This window comes from Astatotilapia calliptera, chromosome 23 (genome assembly GCF_964374335.1).
Source record: "Astatotilapia calliptera chromosome 23, fAstCal68.1, whole genome shotgun sequence".
NCBI classification, from domain to species: domain Eukaryota; kingdom Metazoa; phylum Chordata; class Actinopteri; order Cichliformes; family Cichlidae; genus Astatotilapia; species Astatotilapia calliptera.
The window spans coordinates 29,374,873-29,393,281 of NC_137443.1; the positions used below are offsets into that span (position 1 = coordinate 29,374,873).

General features: G+C 51.0%; 17 non-coding genes across 17 annotated transcripts; 7 read left to right on the top strand and 10 right to left on the bottom strand.

The window, feature by feature from the left end:
* Nucleotides 1-1,033: 1,033 nt before the first annotated feature.
* Nucleotides 1,034-1,106, bottom strand: trnam-cau (transfer RNA methionine (anticodon CAU)). The gene has a single exon. It is a non-coding gene; the product is annotated as a tRNA-Met (tRNA).
* A 601-nt stretch (nt 1,107-1,707) lies between these two features.
* Nucleotides 1,708-1,778, bottom strand: trnag-gcc (transfer RNA glycine (anticodon GCC)). Its single transcript has one exon. It is a non-coding gene; the product is annotated as a tRNA-Gly (tRNA).
* A 122-nt stretch (nt 1,779-1,900) lies between these two features.
* Nucleotides 1,901-1,972, top strand: trnae-cuc (transfer RNA glutamic acid (anticodon CUC)). The gene has a single exon. It is a non-coding gene; the product is annotated as a tRNA-Glu (tRNA).
* Nucleotides 1,973-3,150: 1,178 nt separating this feature from the next.
* trnam-cau (transfer RNA methionine (anticodon CAU)) lies at nt 3,151-3,223 on the bottom strand. The gene has a single exon. It is a non-coding gene; the product is annotated as a tRNA-Met (tRNA).
* A 2,044-nt stretch (nt 3,224-5,267) lies between these two features.
* On the bottom strand, nt 5,268-5,340 carry trnam-cau (transfer RNA methionine (anticodon CAU)). Its single transcript has one exon. It is a non-coding gene; the product is annotated as a tRNA-Met (tRNA).
* A 794-nt stretch (nt 5,341-6,134) lies between these two features.
* trnae-cuc (transfer RNA glutamic acid (anticodon CUC)) lies at nt 6,135-6,206 on the top strand. Its single transcript has one exon. It is a non-coding gene; the product is annotated as a tRNA-Glu (tRNA).
* Nucleotides 6,207-7,384: 1,178 nt separating this feature from the next.
* Nucleotides 7,385-7,457, bottom strand: trnam-cau (transfer RNA methionine (anticodon CAU)). The gene has a single exon. It is a non-coding gene; the product is annotated as a tRNA-Met (tRNA).
* Nucleotides 7,458-8,251: 794 nt separating this feature from the next.
* Nucleotides 8,252-8,323, top strand: trnae-cuc (transfer RNA glutamic acid (anticodon CUC)). The gene has a single exon. It is a non-coding gene; the product is annotated as a tRNA-Glu (tRNA).
* Nucleotides 8,324-9,501: 1,178 nt separating this feature from the next.
* On the bottom strand, nt 9,502-9,574 carry trnam-cau (transfer RNA methionine (anticodon CAU)). The gene has a single exon. It is a non-coding gene; the product is annotated as a tRNA-Met (tRNA).
* Nucleotides 9,575-10,368: 794 nt separating this feature from the next.
* Nucleotides 10,369-10,440, top strand: trnae-cuc (transfer RNA glutamic acid (anticodon CUC)). Its single transcript has one exon. It is a non-coding gene; the product is annotated as a tRNA-Glu (tRNA).
* A 1,185-nt stretch (nt 10,441-11,625) lies between these two features.
* trnam-cau (transfer RNA methionine (anticodon CAU)) lies at nt 11,626-11,698 on the bottom strand. Its single transcript has one exon. It is a non-coding gene; the product is annotated as a tRNA-Met (tRNA).
* A 794-nt stretch (nt 11,699-12,492) lies between these two features.
* Nucleotides 12,493-12,564, top strand: trnae-cuc (transfer RNA glutamic acid (anticodon CUC)). The gene has a single exon. It is a non-coding gene; the product is annotated as a tRNA-Glu (tRNA).
* Nucleotides 12,565-13,749: 1,185 nt separating this feature from the next.
* Nucleotides 13,750-13,822, bottom strand: trnam-cau (transfer RNA methionine (anticodon CAU)). Its single transcript has one exon. It is a non-coding gene; the product is annotated as a tRNA-Met (tRNA).
* A 794-nt stretch (nt 13,823-14,616) lies between these two features.
* On the top strand, nt 14,617-14,688 carry trnae-cuc (transfer RNA glutamic acid (anticodon CUC)). The gene has a single exon. It is a non-coding gene; the product is annotated as a tRNA-Glu (tRNA).
* A 1,185-nt stretch (nt 14,689-15,873) lies between these two features.
* On the bottom strand, nt 15,874-15,946 carry trnam-cau (transfer RNA methionine (anticodon CAU)). The gene has a single exon. It is a non-coding gene; the product is annotated as a tRNA-Met (tRNA).
* A 794-nt stretch (nt 15,947-16,740) lies between these two features.
* Nucleotides 16,741-16,812, top strand: trnae-cuc (transfer RNA glutamic acid (anticodon CUC)). The gene has a single exon. It is a non-coding gene; the product is annotated as a tRNA-Glu (tRNA).
* A 1,185-nt stretch (nt 16,813-17,997) lies between these two features.
* On the bottom strand, nt 17,998-18,070 carry trnam-cau (transfer RNA methionine (anticodon CAU)). Its single transcript has one exon. It is a non-coding gene; the product is annotated as a tRNA-Met (tRNA).
* Between the last annotated feature and the right edge of the window lie 339 nt (nt 18,071-18,409).

Genomic DNA, 18,409 nt, shown 5'->3' on the forward strand with positions numbered 1-18,409 from the left:
AGAGTTGCCAGTTCTTCAAGCCCAGGATGAGCTGCCGTCTTGGAGGTGAAGGGTGTGACAGGACATCCAAAAAATGTGTGGCCGAACTGCGCATCTAAACATGCCTCCCGTGAGGATAGAGCTCAACACCGCCAGTTTTCGAGACTTGCGCATGGCAGGCGACAATTCTACCGCTGAGCTAACAACCCTTGCATGTCCGCCAATTGTCCCGCTGAATTCGCGCTACTGTCCAAACTCTCCTCTCCAGACGCTTAAAATGGATGCACAAACTCTGCCACGTACTGCGCATCAAAGCACATCGCTTGCGTGAGGCTACAAGTCACTACCTTCTGATTTCGTGATTCACATGTGGCAGGCGACAGTTCTACCGCTCAGCCACCAGCCCTTACAAGTCTGCCAATTGTCTCGTCGAATTCGCGCCACTCTCCAAAGTCTACTCTCAACAACATCTTGACTTAATGCAGATACGATGTCCAACCCAAGTTTGGTTTGCATAGACTTCTTGTTCCAACTTAACAGTCAGGCAAGAATGACTTCAAATTATCCCTCTCCATGGACCCTGTTGGCAAAGGAACTCCAGGCAACCTCCAGAGACTCAGCTCGGGAGCTGCTGATAACCAATTATCAGCCCTTGTTCATCCGCTTCCAATGCAAAGACATGCCTAACCCTACCTGGACAAAGTGTCCTAGAAGAAATAACAGGTAGGAGTCATTTGGGAGCCAACGTGTGGTGCCCCGCAATTCTGACCTGAGAAAAGAAAGAGGAATTGTGGTGAAAGTTGGATGAAGTGGTTTCAGAGGGCCGGCACACATCCATAGGGGAGGATCGCCTGCCACGTGTGAGTCTTGAAATCAAACAGATGGGAAGGCTTTCCACGCTCAATGGCAGAATGATTTGGATTGATCCCTGTTCTAGATCTCGCATCGGAGGAGGCTGAAAATCCACTACAAAGGAGTGGTTCTAAGGCTCCAGCGTCCTCGAAATGGGTAGAAGAGGTACAAAATGGATGGACCAACTCTGTACCAAAACACCTGCCTCGTGTGAGGCTCGAACTCACGACCTTCAGATTATGAGACTGACGCGCTGCCTACTGCGCCAACGAGGCTGACAGGGAACCTGAAAATGGACGATTTCTCGAAGCTGCACAGAAATGAAATTCAGCTTGGACAAACAAAGGTGAGTCCCCAGGTATTTAAGCCCTGAACGGGTTTTGGAGGTGAAGAGTGCCACAGGAGATCCTAAAAACGGTGTTTTGACCCAGCTCCGGCTTACCTGAAAGGGACAAGCGGTAGACAATGGATGGGTTGCCTTTGCCACGTACTGTGTATCAAGCGAGGCTCAAGACACCATCTTCCCCCAAAACGGACCATTCTTCTTTTGTCTCGTAGTGCCGTCTTAAGTTAAATTCCTTAATTACAGCCACATTAGCTCCACTAATAAGACACACGGGTTTACCAGCAATGTCTGTAAACATATATTCAGTCACCCACTGGCGCTGGCAGGCGACAATTCTAAGTCTGCCAATTGTCCCGCCGAATTCGCGCCACTGTCCAAAGTCTCCTCTCAACAACATCTTGACTTAATGCAGATACGATGTCCAACCCAAGTTTGGTTTGCACAGGCTTCTTGTTCCAAATCTTGATGCCGTCTGGCCGTGACCGAGAACAAACTTAATGCCCCCCAAGACCCCACGCATAAAGGAACCGTGCATTGGCCGGGAATCGAACCCGGGTCTCCCGCGTGGCAGGCGAGAATTCTACCACTGAACCACCAATGCTCACACACGTGGCAGTTTTCTCAACGAATTCGCGCCATTGCCCAAGCGCTCCTCTCGAGGCGCAGCGGAAAATGTAGCCCGATACACCCACGCGTCACTCATCAAGACACCTCTGTGGCAGCTCCCTGATGGTCTAGTGGTCAGGATTCGGCGCTCTCACCGCCGCGGCCCGGGTTCGATTCCCGGTCAGGGAAACTGTGTTTTGCCCCACCTCCGCCTTACCCGAAAGGGACAAGCGGTAGACAATGGATGGGTTGCCTTTGCCACGTACTGTGTATCAAGAGAGCCTCAAGGCACCATCTCCCCCCAAAACGGACCATTCCTTGAAGCCGTCAACAAATGAAGCAGAGTTGCCAGTTCTTCAAGCCCAGGATGAGCTGCCGTCTTGGAGGTGAAGGGTGTGACAGGACATCCAAAAAATGTGTGGCCGAACTGCGCATCAAAACATGCCTCCCGTGAGGATAGAGCTCAACACCGCCAGTTTTCGAGACTTGCGCATGGCAATTCTACCGCTGAGCTAACAACCCTTGCATGTCCGCCAATTGTCCCGCTGAATTCGCGCTACTGTCCAAACTCTCCTCTCCAGACGCTTAAAATGGATGCACAAACTCTGCCACGTACTGCGCATCAAAGCACATCGCTTGCGTGAGGCTACAAGTCACTACCTTCTGATTTCGTGATTCACATGTGGCAGGCGACAGTTCTACCGCTCAGCCACCAGCCCTTACAAGTCTGCCAATTGTCTCGTCGAATTCGCGCCACTCTCCAAAGTCTACTCTCAACAACATCTTGACTTAATGCCGATACGATGTCCAACCCAAGTTTGGTTTGCATAGACTTCTTGTTCCAACTTAACAGTCAGGCAAGAATGACTTCAAATTATCCCTCTCCATGGACCCTGTTGGCAAAGGAACTCCAGGCAACCTCCAGAGACTCAGCTCGGGAGCTGCTGATAACCAATTATCAGCCCTTGTTCATCCGCTTCCAATGCAAAGACATGCCTAACCCTACCTGGACAAAGTGTCCTAGAAGAAATAACAGGTAGGAGTCATTTGGGAGCCAACGTGTGGTGCCCCGCAATTCTGACCTGAGAAAAGAAAGAGGAATTGTGGTGAAAGTTGGATGAAGTGGTTTCAGAGGGCCGGCACACATCCATAGGGGAGGATCGCCTGCCACGTGTGAGTCTTGAAATCAAACAGATGGGAAGGCTTTCCACGCTCAATGGCAGAATGATTTGGATTGATCCCTGTTCTAGATCTCGCATCGGAGGAGGCTGAAAATCCACTACAAAGGAGTGGTTCTAAGGCTCCAGCGTCCTCGAAATGGGTAGAAGAGGTACAAAATGGATGGACCAACTCTGTACCAAAACACCTGCCTCGTGTGAGGCTCGAACTCACGACCTTCAGATTATGAGACTGACGCGCTGCCTACTGCGCCAACGAGGCTGACAGGGAACCTGAAAATGGACGATTTCTCGAAGCTGCACAGAAATGAAATTCAGCTTGGACAAACAAAGGTGAGTCCCCAGGTATTTAAGCCCTGAACGGGTTTTGGAGGTGAAGAGTGCCACAGGAGATCCTAAAAACGGTGTTTTGACCCAGCTCCGGCTTACCTGAAAGGGACAAGCGGTAGACAATGGATGGGTTGCCTTTGCCACGTACTGTGTATCAAGCGAGGCTCAAGACACCATCTTCCCCCAAAACGGACCATTCTTCTTTTGTCTCGTAGTGCCGTCTTAAGTTAAATTCCTTAATTACAGCCACATTAGCTCCACTAATAAGACACACGGGTTTACCAGCAATGTCTGTAAACATATATTCAGTCACCCACTGGCGCTGGCAGGCGACAATTCTAAGTCTGCCAATTGTCCCGCCGAATTCGCGCCACTGTCCAAAGTCTCCTCTCAACAACATCTTGACTTAATGCAGATACGATGTCCAACCCAAGTTTGGTTTGCACAGGCTTCTTGTTCCAAATCTTGATGCCGTCTGGCCGTGACCGAGAACAAACTTAATGCCCCCCAAGACCCCACGCATAAAGGAACCGTGCATTGGCCGGGAATCGAACCCGGGTCTCCCGCGTGGCAGGCGAGAATTCTACCACTGAACCACCAATGCTCACACACGTGGCAGTTTTCTCAACGAATTCGCGCCATTGCCCAAGCGCTCCTCTCGAGGCGCAGCGGAAAATGTAGCCCGATACACCCACGCGTCACTCATCAAGACACCTCTGTGGCAGCTCCCTGATGGTCTAGTGGTCAGGATTCGGCGCTCTCACCGCCGCGGCCCGGGTTTGATTCCCGGTCAGGGAAACTGTGTTTTGCCCCACCTCCGCCTTACCCGAAAGGGACAAGCGGTAGACAATGGATGGGTTGCCTTTGCCACGTACTGTGTATCAAGAGAGCCTCAAGGCACCATCTCCCCCCAAAACGGACCATTCCTTGAAGCCGTCAACAAATGAAGCAGAGTTGCCAGTTCTTCAAGCCCAGGATGAGCTGCCGTCTTGGAGGTGAAGGGTGTGACAGGACATCCAAAAAATGTGTGGCCGAACTGCGCATCTAAACATGCCTCCCGTGAGGATAGAGCTCAACACCGCCAGTTTTCGAGACTTGCGCATGGCAATTCTACCGCTGAGCTAACAACCCTTGCATGTCCGCCAATTGTCCCGCTGAATTCGCGCTACTGTCCAAACTCTCCTCTCCAGACGCTTAAAATGGATGCACAAACTCTGCCACGTACTGCGCATCAAAGCACATCGCTTGCGTGAGGCTACAAGTCACTACCTTCTGATTTCGTGATTCACATGTGGCAGGCGACAGTTCTACCGCTCAGCCACCAGCCACTGTCATGCCTTTCAACTAGTACGTATTGCTGCGCCACTCTCCAAAGTCTACTCTCAACAACATCTTGACTTAATGCCGATACGATGTCCAACCCAAGTTTGGTTTGCATAGACTTCTTGTTCCAACTTAACAGTCAGGCAAGAATGACTTCAAATTATCCCTCTCCATGGACCCTGTTGGCAAAGGAACTCCAGGCAACCTCCAGAGACTCAGCTCGGGAGCTGCTGATAACCAATTATCAGCCCTTGTTCATCCGCTTCCAATGCAAAGACATGCCTAACCCTACCTGGACAAAGTGTCCTAGAAGAAATAACAGGTAGGAGTCATTTGGGAGCCAACGTGTGGTGCCCCGCAATTCTGACCTGAGAAAAGAAAGAGGAATTGTGGTGAAAGTTGGATGAAGTGGTTTCAGAGGGCCGGCACACATCCATAGGGGAGGATCGCCTGCCACGTGTGAGTCTTGAAATCAAACAGATGGGAAGGCTTTCCACGCTCAATGGCAGAATGATTTGGATTGATCCCTGTTCTAGATCTCGCATCGGAGGAGGCTGAAAATCCACTACAAAGGAGTGGTTCTAAGGCTCCAGCGTCCTCGAAATGGGTAGAAGAGGTACAAAATGGATGGACCAACTCTGTACCAAAACACCTGCCTCGTGTGAGGCTCGAACTCACGACCTTCAGATTATGAGACTGACGCGCTGCCTACTGCGCCAACGAGGCTGACAGGGAACCTGAAAATGGACGATTTCTCGAAGCTGCACAGAAATGAAATTCAGCTTGGACAAACAAAGGTGAGTCCCCAGGTATTTAAGCCCTGAACGGGTTTTGGAGGTGAAGAGTGCCACAGGAGATCCTAAAAACGGTGTTTTGACCCAGCTCCGGCTTACCTGAAAGGGACAAGCGGTAGACAATGGATGGGTTGCCTTTGCCACGTACTGTGTATCAAGCGAGGCTCAAGACACCATCTTCCCCCAAAACGGACCATTCTTCTTTTGTCTCGTAGTGCCGTCTTAAGTTAAATTCCTTAATTACAGCCACATTAGCTCCACTAATAAGACACACGGGTTTACCAGCAATGTCTGTAAACATATATTCAGTCACCCACTGGCGCTGGCAGGCGACAATTCTAAGTCTGCCAATTGTCCCGCCGAATTCGCGCCACTGTCCAAAGTCTCCTCTCAACAACATCTTGACTTAATGCAGATACGATGTCCAACCCAAGTTTGGTTTGCACAGGCTTCTTGTTCCAAATCTTGATGCCGTCTGGCCGTGACCGAGAACAAACTTAATGCCCCCCAAGACCCCACGCATAAAGGAACCGTGCATTGGCCGGGAATCGAACCCGGGTCTCCCGCGTGGCAGGCGAGAATTCTACCACTGAACCACCAATGCTCACACACGTGGCAGTTTTCTCAACGAATTCGCGCCATTGCCCAAGCGCTCCTCTCGAGGCGCAGCGGAAAATGTAGCCCGATACACCCACGCGTCACTCATCAAGACACCTCTGTGGCAGCTCCCTGATGGTCTAGTGGTCAGGATTCGGCGCTCTCACCGCCGCGGCCCGGGTTCGATTCCCGGTCAGGGAAACTGTGTTTTGCCCCACCTCCGCCTTACCCGAAAGGGACAAGCGGTAGACAATGGATGGGTTGCCTTTGCCACGTACTGTGTATCAAGAGAGCCTCAAGGCACCATCTCCCCCCAAAACGGACCATTCCTTGAAGCCGTCAACAAATGAAGCAGAGTTGCCAGTTCTTCAAGCCCAGGATGAGCTGCCGTCTTGGAGGTGAAGGGTGTGACAGGACATCCAAAAAATGTGTGGCCGAACTGCGCATCTAAACATGCCTCCCGTGAGGATAGAGCTCAACACCGCCAGTTTTCGAGACTTGCGCATGGCAATTCTACCGCTGAGCTAACAACCCTTGCATGTCCGCCAATTGTCCCGCTGAATTCGCGCTACTGTCCAAACTCTCCTCTCCAGACGCTTAAAATGGATGCACAAACTCTGCCACGTACTGCGCATCAAAGCACATCGCTTGCGTGAGGCTACAAGTCACTACCTTCTGATTTCGTGATTCACATGTGGCAGGCGACAGTTCTACCGCTCAGCCACCAGCCCTTACAAGTCTGCCAATTGTCTCGTCGAATTCGCGCCACTCTCCAAAGTCTACTCTCAACAACATCTTGACTTAATGCCGATACGATGTCCAACCCAAGTTTGGTTTGCATAGACTTCTTGTTCCAACTTAACAGTCAGGCAAGAATGACTTCAAATTATCCCTCTCCATGGACCCTGTTGGCAAAGGAACTCCAGGCAACCTCCAGAGACTCAGCTCGGGAGCTGCTGATAACCAATTATCAGCCCTTGTTCATCCGCTTCCAATGCAAAGACATGCCTAACCCTACCTGGACAAAGTGTCCTAGAAGAAATAACAGGTAGGAGTCATTTGGGAGCCAACGTGTGGTGCCCCGCAATTCTGACCTGAGAAAAGAAAGAGGAATTGTGGTGAAAGTTGGATGAAGTGGTTTCAGAGGGCCGGCACACATCCATAGGGGAGGATCGCCTGCCACGTGTGAGTCTTGAAATCAAACAGATGGGAAGGCTTTCCACGCTCAATGGCAGAATGATTTGGATTGATCCCTGTTCTAGATCTCGCATCGGAGGAGGCTGAAAATCCACTACAAAGGAGTGGTTCTAAGGCTCCAGCGTCCTCGAAATGGGTAGAAGAGGTACAAAATGGATGGACCAACTCTGTACCAAAACACCTGCCTCGTGTGAGGCTCGAACTCACGACCTTCAGATTATGAGACTGACGCGCTGCCTACTGCGCCAACGAGGCTGACAGGGAACCTGAAAATGGACGATTTCTCGAAGCTGCACAGAAATGAAATTCAGCTTGGACAAACAAAGGTGAGTCCCCAGGTATTTAAGCCCTGAACGGGTTTTGGAGGTGAAGAGTGCCACAGGAGATCCTAAAAACGGTGTTTTGACCCAGCTCCGGCTTACCTGAAAGGGACAAGCGGTAGACAATGGATGGGTTGCCTTTGCCACGTACTGTGTATCAAGCGAGGCTCAAGACACCATCTTCCCCCAAAACGGACCATTCTTCTTTTGTCTCGTAGTGCCGTCTTAAGTTAAATTCCTTAATTACAGCCACATTAGCTCCACTAATAAGACACACGGGTTTACCAGCAATGTCTGTAAACATATATTCAGTCACCCACTGGCGCTGGCAGGCGACAATTCTAAGTCTGCCAATTGTCCCGCCGAATTCGCGCCACTGTCCAAAGTCTCCTCTCAACAACATCTTGACTTAATGCAGATACGATGTCCAACCCAAGTTTGGTTTGCACAGGCTTCTTGTTCCAAATCTTGATGCCGTCTGGCCGTGACCGAGAACAAACTTAATGCCCCCCAAGACCCCACGCATAAAGGAACCGTGCATTGGCCGGGAATCGAACCCGGGTCTCCCGCGTGGCAGGCGAGAATACTACCACTGAACCACCAATGCTCACACACGTGGCAGTTTTCTCAACGAATTCGCGCCATTGCCCAAGCGCTCCTCTCGAGGCGCAGCGGAAAATGTAGCCCGATACACCCACGCGTCACTCATCAAGACACCTCTGTGGCAGCTCCCTGATGGTCTAGTGGTCAGGATTCGGCGCTCTCACCGCCGCGGCCCGGGTTCGATTCCCGGTCAGGGAAACTGTGTTTTGCCCCACCTCCGCCTTACCCGAAAGGGACAAGCGGTAGACAATGGATGGGTTGCCTTTGCCACGTACTGTGTATCAAGAGAGCCTCAAGGCACCATCTCCCCCCAAAACGGACCATTCCTTGAAGCCGTCAACAAATGAAGCAGAGTTGCCAGTTCTTCAAGCCCAGGATGAGCTGCCGTCTTGGAGGTGAAGGGTGTGACAGGACATCCAAAAAATGTGTGGCCGAACTGCGCATCTAAACATGCCTCCCGTGAGGATAGAGCTCAACACCGCCAGTTTTCGAGACTTGCGCATGGCAATTCTACCGCTGAGCTAACAACCCTTGCATGTCCGCCAATTGTCCCGCTGAATTCGCGCTACTGTCCAAACTCTCCTCTCCAGACGCTTAAAATGGATGCACAAACTCTGCCACGTACTGCGCATCAAAGCACATCGCTTGCGTGAGGCTACAAGTCACTACCTTCTGATTTCGTGATTCACATGTGGCAGGCGACAGTTCTACCGCTCAGCCACCAGCCCTTACAAGTCTGCCAATTGTCTCGTCGAATTCGCGCCACTCTCCAAAGTCTACTCTCAACAACATCTTGACTTAATGCCGATACGATGTCCAACCCAAGTTTGGTTTGCATAGACTTCTTGTTCCAACTTAACAGTCAGGCAAGAATGACTTCAAATTATCCCTCTCCATGGACCCTGTTGGCAAAGGAACTCCAGGCAACCTCCAGAGACTCAGCTCGGGAGCTGCTGATAACCAATTATCAGCCCTTGTTCATCCGCTTCCAATGCAAAGACATGCCTAACCCTACCTGGACAAAGTGTCCTAGAAGAAATAACAGGTAGGAGTCATTTGGGAGCCAACGTGTGGTGCCCCGCAATTCTGACCTGAGAAAAGAAAGAGGAATTGTGGTGAAAGTTGGATGAAGTGGTTTCAGAGGGCCGGCACACATCCATAGGGGAGGATCGCCTGCCACGTGTGAGTCTTGAAATCAAACAGATGGGAAGGCTTTCCACGCTCAATGGCAGAATGATTTGGATTGATCCCTGTTCTAGATCTCGCATCGGAGGAGGCTGAAAATCCACTACAAAGGAGTGGTTCTAAGGCTCCAGCGTCCTCGAAATGGGTAGAAGAGGTACAAAATGGATGGACCAACTCTGTACCAAAACACCTGCCTCGTGTGAGGCTCGAACTCACGACCTTCAGATTATGAGACTGACGCGCTGCCTACTGCGCCAACGAGGCTGACAGGGAACCTGAAAATGGACGATTTCTCGAAGCTGCACAGAAATGAAATTCAGCTTGGACAAACAAAGGTGAGTCCCCAGGTATTTAAGCCCTGAACGGGTTTTGGAGGTGAAGAGTGCCACAGGAGATCCTAAAAACGGTGTTTTGACCCAGCTCCGGCTTACCTGAAAGGGACAAGCGGTAGACAATGGATGGGTTGCCTTTGCCACGTACTGTGTATCAAGCGAGGCTCAAGACACCATCTTCCCCCAAAACGGACCATTCTTCTTTTGTCTCGTAGTGCCGTCTTAAGTTAAATTCCTTAATTACAGCCACATTAGCTCCACTAATAAGACACACGGGTTTACCAGCAATGTCTGTAAACATATATTCAGTCACCCACTGGCGCTGGCAGGCGACAATTCTAAGTCTGCCAATTGTCCCGCCGAATTCGCGCCACTGTCCAAAGTCTCCTCTCAACAACATCTTGACTTAATGCAGATACGATGTCCAACCCAAGTTTGGTTTGCACAGGCTTCTTGTTCCAAATCTTGATGCCGTCTGGCCGTGACCGAGAACAAACTTAATGCCCCCCAAGACCCCACGCATAAAGGAACCGTGCATTGGCCGGGAATCGAACCCGGGTCTCCCGCGTGGCAGGCGAGAATTCTACCACTGAACCACCAATGCTCACACACGTGGCAGTTTTCTCAACGAATTCGCGCCATTGCCCAAGCGCTCCTCTCGAGGCGCAGCGGAAAATGTAGCCCGATACACCCACGCGTCACTCATCAAGACACCTCTGTGGCAGCTCCCTGATGGTCTAGTGGTCAGGATTCGGCGCTCTCACCGCCGCGGCCCGGGTTCGATTCCCGGTCAGGGAAACTGTGTTTTGCCCCACCTCCGCCTTACCCGAAAGGGACAAGCGGTAGACAATGGATGGGTTGCCTTTGCCACGTACTGTGTATCAAGAGAGCCTCAAGGCACCATCTCCCCCCAAAACGGACCATTCCTTGAAGCCGTCAACAAATGAAGCAGAGTTGCCAGTTCTTCAAGCCCAGGATGAGCTGCCGTCTTGGAGGTGAAGGGTGTGACAGGACATCCAAAAAATGTGTGGCCGAACTGCGCATCAAAACATGCCTCCCGTGAGGATAGAGCTCAACACCGCCAGTTTTCGAGACTTGCGCATGGCAGGCGACAATTCTACCGCTGAGCTAACAACCCTTGCATGTCCGCCAATTGTCCCGCTGAATTCGCGCTACTGTCCAAACTCTCCTCTCCAGACGCTTAAAATGGATGCACAAACTCTGCCACGTACTGCGCATCAAAGCACATCGCTTGCGTGAGGCTACAAGTCACTACCTTCTGATTTCGTGATTCACATGTGGCAGGCGACAGTTCTACCGCTCAGCCACCAGCCCTTACAAGTCTGCCAATTGTCTCGTCGAATTCGCGCCACTCTCCAAAGTCTACTCTCAACAACATCTTGACTTAATGCCGATACGATGTCCAACCCAAGTTTGGTTTGCATAGACTTCTTGTTCCAACTTAACAGTCAGGCAAGAATGACTTCAAATTATCCCTCTCCATGGACCCTGTTGGCAAAGGAACTCCAGGCAACCTCCAGAGACTCAGCTCGGGAGCTGCTGATAACCAATTATCAGCCCTTGTTCATCCGCTTCCAATGCAAAGACATGCCTAACCCTACCTGGACAAAGTGTCCTAGAAGAAATAACAGGTAGGAGTCATTTGGGAGCCAACGTGTGGTGCCCCGCAATTCTGACCTGAGAAAAGAAAGAGGAATTGTGGTGAAAGTTGGATGAAGTGGTTTCAGAGGGCCGGCACACATCCATAGGGGAGGATCGCCTGCCACGTGTGAGTCTTGAAATCAAACAGATGGGAAGGCTTTCCACGCTCAATGGCAGAATGATTTGGATTGATCCCTGTTCTAGATCTCGCATCGGAGGAGGCTGAAAATCCACTACAAAGGAGTGGTTCTAAGGCTCCAGCGTCCTCGAAATGGGTAGAAGAGGTACAAAATGGATGGACCAACTCTGTACCAAAACACCTGCCTCGTGTGAGGCTCGAACTCACGACCTTCAGATTATGAGACTGACGCGCTGCCTACTGCGCCAACGAGGCTGACAGGGAACCTGAAAATGGACGATTTCTCGAAGCTGCACAGAAATGAAATTCAGCTTGGACAAACAAAGGTGAGTCCCCAGGTATTTAAGCCCTGAACGGGTTTTGGAGGTGAAGAGTGCCACAGGAGATCCTAAAAACGGTGTTTTGACCCAGCTCCGGCTTACCTGAAAGGGACAAGCGGTAGACAATGGATGGGTTGCCTTTGCCACGTACTGTGTATCAAGCGAGGCTCAAGACACCATCTTCCCCCAAAACGGACCATTCTTCTTTTGTCTCGTAGTGCCGTCTTAAGTTAAATTCCTTAATTACAGCCACATTAGCTCCACTAATAAGACACACGGGTTTACCAGCAATGTCTGTAAACATATATTCAGTCACCCACTGGCGCTGGCAGGCGACAATTCTAAGTCTGCCAATTGTCCCGCCGAATTCGCGCCACTGTCCAAAGTCTCCTCTCAACAACATCTTGACTTAATGCAGATACGATGTCCAACCCAAGTTTGGTTTGCACAGGCTTCTTGTTCCAAATCTTGATGCCGTCTGGCCGTGACCGAGAACAAACTTAATGCCCCCCAAGACCCCACGCATAAAGGAACCGTGCATTGGCCGGGAATCGAACCCGGGTCTCCCGCGTGGCAGGCGAGAATTCTACCACTGAACCACCAATGCTCACACACGTGGCAGTTTTCTCAACGAATTCGCGCCATTGCCCAAGCGCTCCTCTCGAGGCGCAGCGGAAAATGTAGCCCGATACACCCACGCGTCACTCATCAAGACACCTCTGTGGCAGCTCCCTGATGGTCTAGTGGTCAGGATTCGGCGCTCTCACCGCCGCGGCCCGGGTTCGATTCCCGGTCAGGGAAACTGTGTTTTGCCCCACCTCCGCCTTACCCGAAAGGGACAAGCGGTAGACAATGGATGGGTTGCCTTTGCCACGTACTGTGTATCAAGAGAGCCTCAAGGCACCATCTCCCCCCAAAACGGACCATTCCTTGAAGCCGTCAACAAATGAAGCAGAGTTGCCAGTTCTTCAAGCCCAGGATGAGCTGCCGTCTTGGAGGTGAAGGGTGTGACAGGACATCCAAAAAATGTGTGGCCGAACTGCGCATCAAAACATGCCTCCCGTGAGGATAGAGCTCAACACCGCCAGTTTTCGAGACTTGCGCATGGCAGGCGACAATTCTACCGCTGAGCTAACAACCCTTGCATGTCCGCCAATTGTCCCGCTGAATTCGCGCTACTGTCCAAACTCTCCTCTCCAGACGCTTAAAATGGATGCACAAACTCTGCCACGTACTGCGCATCAAAGCAGATCGCTTGCGTGAGGCTACAAGTCACTACCTTCTGATTTCGTGATTCACATGTGGCAGGCGACAGTTCTACCGCTCAGCCACCAGCCCTTACAAGTCTGCCAATTGTCTCGTCGAATTCGCGCCACTCTCCAAAGTCTACTCTCAACAACATCTTGACTTAATGCCGATACGATGTCCAACCCAAGTTTGGTTTGCATAGACTTCTTGTTCCAACTTAACAGTCAGGCAAGAATGACTTCAAATTATCCCTCTCCATGGACCCTGTTGGCAAAGGAACTCCAGGCAACCTCCAGAGACTCAGCTCGGGAGCTGCTGATAACCAATTATCAGCCCTTGTTCATCCGCTTCCAATGCAAAGACATGCCTAACCCTACCTGGACAAAGTGTCCTAGAAGAAATAACAGGTAGGAGTCATTTGGGAGCCAACGTGTGGTGCCCCGCAATTCTGACCTGAGAAAAGAAAGAGGAATTGTGGTGAAAGTTGGATGAAGTGGTTTCAGAGGGCCGGCACACATCCATAGGGGAGGATCGCCTGCCACGTGTGAGTCTTGAAATCAAACAGATGGGAAGGCTTTCCACGCTCAATGGCAGAATGATTTGGATTGATCCCTGTTCTAGATCTCGCATCGGAGGAGGCTGAAAATCCACTACAAAGGAGTGGTTCTAAGGCTCCAGCGTCCTCGAAATGGGTAGAAGAGGTACAAAATGGATGGACCAACTCTGTACCAAAACACCTGCCTCGTGTGAGGCTCGAACTCACGACCTTCAGATTATGAGACTGACGCGCTGCCTACTGCGCCAACGAGGCTGACAGGGAACCTGAAAATGGACGATTTCTCGAAGCTGCACAGAAATGAAATTCAGCTTGGACAAACAAAGGTGAGTCCCCAGGTATTTAAGCCCTGAACGGGTTTTGGAGGTGAAGAGTGCCACAGGAGATCCTAAAAACGGTGTTTTGACCCAGCTCCGGCTTACCTGAAAGGGACAAGCGGTAGACAATGGATGGGTTGCCTTTGCCACGTACTGTGTATCAAGCGAGGCTCAAGACACCATCTTCCCCCAAAACGGACCATTCTTCTTTTGTCTCGTAGTGCCGTCTTAAGTTAAATTCCTTAATTACAGCCACATTAGCTCCACTAATAAGACACACGGGTTTACCAGCAATGTCTGTAAACATATATTCAGTCACCCACTGGCGCTGGCAGGCGACAATTCTAAGTCTGCCAATTGTCCCGCCGAATTCGCGCCACTGTCCAAAGTCTCCTCTCAACAACATCTTGACTTAATGCAGATACGATGTCCAACCCAAGTTTGGTTTGCACAGGCTTCTTGTTCCAAATCTTGATGCCGTCTGGCCGTGACCGAGAACAAACTTAATGCCCCCCAAGACCCCACGCATAAAGGAACCGTGCATTGGCCGGGAATCGAACCCGGGTCTCCCGCGTGGCAGGCGAGAATTCTACCACTGAACCACCAATGCTCACACACGTGGCAGTTTTCTCAACGAATTCGCGCCATTGCCCAAGCGCTCCTCTCGAGGCGCAGCGGAAAATGTAGCCCGATACACCCACGCGTCACTCATCAAGACACCTCTGTGGCAGCTCCCTGATGGTCTAGTGGTCAGGATTCGGCGCTCTCACCGCCGCGGCCCGGGTTCGATTCCCGGTCAGGGAAACTGTGTTTTGCCCCACCTCCGCCTTACCCGAAAGGGACAAGCGGTAGACAATGGATGGGTTGCCTTTGCCACGTACTGTGTATCAAGAGAGCCTCAAGGCACCATCTCCCCCCAAAACGGACCATTCCTTGAAGCCGTCAACAAATGAAGCAGAGTTGCCAGTTCTTCAAGCCCAGGATGAGCTGCCGTCTTGGAGGTGAAGGGTGTGACAGGACATCCAAAAAATGTGTGGCCGAACTGCGCATCAAAACATGCCTCCCGTGAGGATAGAGCTCAACACCGCCAGTTTTCGAGACTTGCGCATGGCAGGCGACAATTCTACCGCTGAGCTAACAACCCTTGCATGTCCGCCAATTGTCCCGCTGAATTCGCGCTACTGTCCAAACTCTCCTCTCCAGACGCTTAAAATGGATGCACAAACTCTGCCACGTACTGCGCATCAAAGCACATCGCTTGCGTGAGGCTACAAGTCACTACCTTCTGATTTCGTGATTCACATGTGGCAGGCGACAGTTCTACCGCTCAGCCACCAGCCCTTACAAGTCTGCCAATTGTCTCGTCGAATTCGCGCCACTCTCCAAAGTCTACTCTCAACAACATCTTGACTTAATGCCGATACGATGTCCAACCCAAGTTTGGTTTGCATAGACTTCTTGTTCCAACTTAACAGTCAGGCAAGAATGACTTCAAATTATCCCTCTCCATGGACCCTGTTGGCAAAGGAACTCCAGGCAACCTCCAGAGACTCAGCTCGGGAGCTGCTGATAACCAATTATCAGCCCTTGTTCATCCGCTTCCAATGCAAAGACATGCCTAACCCTACCTGGACAAAGTGTCCTAGAAGAAATAACAGGTAGGAGTCATTTGGGAGCCAACGTGTGGTTCCCCGCAATTCTGACCTGAGAAAAGAAAGAGGAATTGTGGTGAAAGTTGGATGAAGTGGTTTCAGAGGGCCGGCACACATCCATAGGGGAGGATCGCCTGCCACGTGTGAGTCTTGAAATCAAACAGATGGGAAGGCTTTCCACGCTCAATGGCAGAATGATTTGGATTGATCCCTGTTCTAGATCTCGCATCGGAGGAGGCTGAAAATCCACTACAAAGGAGTGGTTCTAAGGCTCCAGCGTCCTCGAAATGGGTAGAAGAGGTACAAAATGGATGGACCAACTCTGTACCAAAACACCTGCCTCGTGTGAGGCTCGAACTCACGACCTTCAGATTATGAGACTGACGCGCTGCCTACTGCGCCAACGAGGCTGACAGGGAACCTGAAAATGGACGATTTCTCGAAGCTGCACAGAAATGAAATTCAGCTTGGACAAACAAAGGTGAGTCCCCAGGTATTTAAGCCCTGAACGGGTTTTGGAGGTGAAGAGTGCCACAGGAGATCCTAAAAACGGTGTTTTGACCCAGCTCCGGCTTACCTGAAAGGGACAAGCGGTAGACAATGGATGGGTTGCCTTTGCCACGTACTGTGTATCAAGCGAGGCTCAAGACACCATCTTCCCCCAAAACGGACCATTCTTCTTTTGTCTCGTAGTGCCGTCTTAAGTTAAATTCCTTAATTACAGCCACATTAGCTCCACTAATAAGACACACGGGTTTACCAGCAATGTCTGTAAACATATATTCAGTCACCCACTGGCGCTGGCAGGCGACAATTCTAAGTCTGCCAATTGTCCCGCCGAATTCGCGCCACTGTCCAAAGTCTCCTCTCAACAACATCTTGACTTAATGCAGATACGATGTCCAACCCAAGTTTGGTTTGCACAGGCTTCTTGTTCCAAATCTTGATGCCGTCTGGCCGTGACCGAGAACAAACTTAATGCCCCCCAAGACCCCACGCATAAAGGAACCGTGCATTGGCCGGGAATCGAACCCGGGTCTCCCGCGTGGCAGGCGAGAATTCTACCACTGAACCACCAATGCTCACACACGTGGCAGTTTTCTCAACGAATTCGCGCCATTGCCCAAGCGCTCCTCTCGAGGCGCAGCGGAAAATGTAGCCCGATACACCCACGCGTCACTCATCAAGACACCTCTGTGGCAGCTCCCTGATGGTCTAGTGGTCAGGATTCGGCGCTCTCACCGCCGCGGCCCGGGTTCGATTCCCGGTCAGGGAAACTGTGTTTTGCCCCACCTCCGCCTTACCCGAAAGGGACAAGCGGTAGACAATGGATGGGTTGCCTTTGCCACGTACTGTGTATCAAGAGAGCCTCAAGGCACCATCTCCCCCCAAAACGGACCATTCCTTGAAGCCGTCAACAAATGAAGCAGAGTTGCCAGTTCTTCAAGCCCAGGATGAGCTGCCGTCTTGGAGGTGAAGGGTGTGACAGGACATCCAAAAAATGTGTGGCCGAACTGCGCATCAAAACATGCCTCCCGTGAGGATAGAGCTCAACACCGCCAGTTTTCGAGACTTGCGCATGGCAGGCGACAATTCTACCGCTGAGCTAACAACCCTTGCATGTCCGCCAATTGTCCCGCTGAATTCGCGCTACTGTCCAAACTCTCCTCTCCAGACGCTTAAAATGGATGCACAAACTCTGCCACGTACTGCGCATCAAAGCACATCGCTTGCGTGAGGCTACAAGTCACTACCTTCTGATTTCGTGATTCACATGTGGCAGGCGACAGTTCTACCGCTCAGCCACCAGCCCTTACAAGTCTGCCAATTGTCTCGTCGAATTCGCGCCACTCTCCAAAGTCTACTCTCAACAACATCTTGACTTAATGCCGATACGATGTCCAACCCAAGTTTGGTTTGCATAGACTTCTTGTTCCAACTTAACAGTCAGGCAAGAATGACTTCAAATTATCCCTCTCCATGGACCCTGTTGGCAAAGGAACTCCAGGCAACCTCCAGAGACTCAGCTCGGGAGCTGCTGATAACCAATTATCAGCCCTTGTTCATCCGCTTCCAATGCAAAGACATGCCTAACCCTACCTGGACAAAGTGTCCTAGAAGAAATAACAGGTAGGAGTCATTTGGGAGCCAACGTGTGGTGCCCCGCAATTCTGACCTGAGAAAAGAAAGAGGAATTGTGGTGAAAGTTGGATGAAGTGGTTTCAGAGGGCCGGCACACATCCATAGGGGAGGATCGCCTGCCACGTGTGAGTCTTGAAATCAAACAGATGGGAAGGCTTTCCACGCTCAATGGCAGAATGATTTGGATTGATCCCTGTTCTAGATCTCGCATCGGAGGAGGCTGAAAATCCACTACAAAGGAGTGGTTCTAAGGCTCCAGCGTCCTCGAAATGGGTAGAAGAGGTACAAAATGGATGGACCAACTCTGTACCAAAACACCTGCCTCGTGTGAGGCTCGAACTCACGACCTTCAGATTATGAGACTGACGCGCTGCCTACTGCGCCAACGAGGCTGACAGGGAACCTGAAAATGGACGATTTCTCGAAGCTGCACAGAAATGAAATTCAGCTTGGACAAACAAAGGTGAGTCCCCAGGTATTTAAGCCCTGAACGGGTTTTGGAGGTGAAGAGTGCCACAGGAGATCCTAAAAACGGTGTTTTGACCCAGCTCCGGCTTACCTGAAAGGGACAAGCGGTAGACAATGGATGGGTTGCCTTTGCCACGTACTGTGTATCAAGCGAGGCTCAAGACACCATCTTCCCCCAAAACGGACCATTCTTCTTTTGTCTCGTAGTGCCGTCTTAAGTTAAATTCCTTAATTACAGCCACATTAGCTCCACTAATAAGACA